This window comes from Carcharhinus amblyrhynchos, chromosome 15 (assembly GCF_965287045.1).
Source record: "Carcharhinus amblyrhynchos chromosome 15, sCarAmb.v2.hapA, whole genome shotgun sequence".
NCBI lineage: Eukaryota > Metazoa > Chordata > Chondrichthyes > Carcharhiniformes > Carcharhinidae > Carcharhinus > Carcharhinus amblyrhynchos.
In genome coordinates this window covers 3,991,032-3,993,208 of record NC_137338.1, presented here as the reverse complement: position 1 = coordinate 3,993,208, position 2,177 = coordinate 3,991,032, and the positions used below count along the sequence as shown (strand labels likewise).

Here is a 2,177-nt window from a genome sequence, read left to right as displayed (position 1 = left end):
GAAGGGAGGAGGGGGGTGAGGATGGTGGGGGAGGAGGGGGGTGAGGATGGTGGGGGAGGAGGGGGGTGAGGATGGTGGGGGAGGAGGGGGTTGAGGATGGTGAAGGAGGAGGGGGTGAGGATGGCGGGGGAGGAGGGGGGTGAGGATGGCGGGGGAGGAGGGGGGTGAGGATGGCGGGGAGGAGGGGGGTGAGGATGGTGAAGGAGGAGGGGGGTGAGGATGGCGGGGGAGGAGGGGGTTGAGGATGGCGGGGGAGGAGGGGGGTGAGGATGGCGGGGGAGGGGGGGAGGAGGGGGTTGAGGATGGCAGGGGAGGAGGGGGTGAGGATGGCGGGGGAGGAGGGGGGTGAGGATGGCGGGGGAGGGAGGGGGTTGAGGATGGTGAAGGAGGAGGGGGCTGAGGATGGCGGGGGAGGAGGGGGTGAGCATGGCGGGGGAGGAGGGGGGTGAGGATGGCGGGGAGGAGGGGGGTGAGGATGGCGGGGGAGGAGGGGGTTGAGGATGGCGGGGAGGGGGCGGGGAGGGGGGTGAGGATGGCGGGGGGAGAGGGGGGTGAGGATGGCGGGGGAGGAGGGGGGTGAGGATGGCGGGGGAGGAGGGGGTTGAGGATGGCGGGGGAGGAGGGGGGTGAGGATGGCGGGGGAGGAGGGGGGTGAGGATGGCGGGGGAGGAGAGGGGGTGAGGATGGCGGGGAGGAGGGGGTTGAGGATGGTGAAGGAGGAGGGGAGTGAGGATGGTGGGGAGGAGGGGGGTGAGGATGGCAGGGGAGGAGGGGGGTGAGGATGGCGGGGGAGGAGGGGGGTGAGGATGGCGGGGGAGGAGGGGGGTGAGGATGGCGGGGGAGGAGGGGGTGAGGATGGTGGGGGAGGAGAGGGGGTGACAGGCCACTCAGAGCCATGACTTTGGCCCTCTCTGCCCATGTGCCCAGCCGTGTGGCTCTGTGGGTAGCACTCTGGCACTTATTTTCCTTGCCCATTTTGAAGTTGGTGCGAGTGTGTTCAATGATGGAACTGCAAACCTCCTTCGGTTGACTTGCAGACCAAAGGGGAAAAAAAAACGGCTTGACCCCAACGTGGTTTGAACACGCAGCCTTCTGATCTGGAGTCAGACGCGCTACCGTTGCACCACGAGGTCTACCCACAGAGCCACACGGCCGGCACCCAGGCAGAGAGGGCCAAAGACATGGCTGCTGTGTGGCCTGTCACCCACCTCCTCCTCTGCCATCCTAAACACCCCCCCTCCCCCCCACTTTCCTCCCCGCTCACCCCCACTTTCCTCCCCCCTCCTCACCCCACCATCCTCACCCCCCTCCTCACCCCACCATCCTTCACCCCCCTCCTCACCCCACCATCCTCACCCCCCTCCTCACCCCACCATCCTCACCCCCCTCCTCACCCCACCATCCTCACCCCCCCTCCTCACCCCACCATCCTCACCCCCTCCTCACCCCACCATCCTCACCCCCACCATCCTCACCCCCCTCCTCACCCCACCATCCTCACCCCCCTCCTCACCCCACCATCCTCATCCCCCTCCTCACCCCACCATCCTCATCCCCCTCCTCACCCCACCATCCTCACCCCCTCCTCCCCCACCATCCTCATCCCCCTCCTCACCTCACCATCCTCACCCCCTCCTCCCCCACCATCCTCATCCCCCTCCTCACCCCACCATCCTCACCCCCTCCTCCCCCACCATCCTCATCCCCCTCCTCACCTCACCATCCTCACCCCCTCCTCCCCCACCATCCTCACCCCACCATCCTCACCGGTAGCGCTCTGGGTATTTGTGAGGGTTCAAGTCCCACCCACGTTTCCAGTGAATCCAGAAACCCGAGGCTGTCACTCGCAGCAAGATCGCTCTCCATTGGGTGGCGAAGCACTTTGGAACCCCTTGAGGTCGGGGAGTTGGGCTGTAAATGGAAGCGGGTTCGTCCTGAATGGTGGTGTGTCGGTGAGTGAGCCGGAGGGAGCCCCGGAGAGGCTCCGCACCAGCTGCTCTGTCGAACACGACGCTGATTGAAACCCCTGGCAGTTATCCCTTTAATCAAGCCCAGTGTCTGGTAATTAAGAGTTTACTGTCTGCAGCCACCTGGTGTGCCGCAGACTCCCCTCTCCTGGGACAGCGGGCACAGGTGAGAGAAGGTTAGGTTGAGCCAGGAGAGTTTGTGGGAAAACA

The 2,177-nt window shown here is 65.9% G+C and overlaps 1 non-coding gene across 1 annotated transcript; it reads right to left on the bottom strand.

Moving 5' to 3' along the window:
- Positions 1 to 1,061: 1,061 nt before the first annotated feature.
- trnaw-cca (transfer RNA tryptophan (anticodon CCA)) lies at positions 1,062 to 1,133 on the bottom strand. Its single transcript has one exon. It is a non-coding gene; the product is annotated as a tRNA-Trp (tRNA).
- Between the last annotated feature and the right edge of the window lie 1,044 nt (positions 1,134 to 2,177).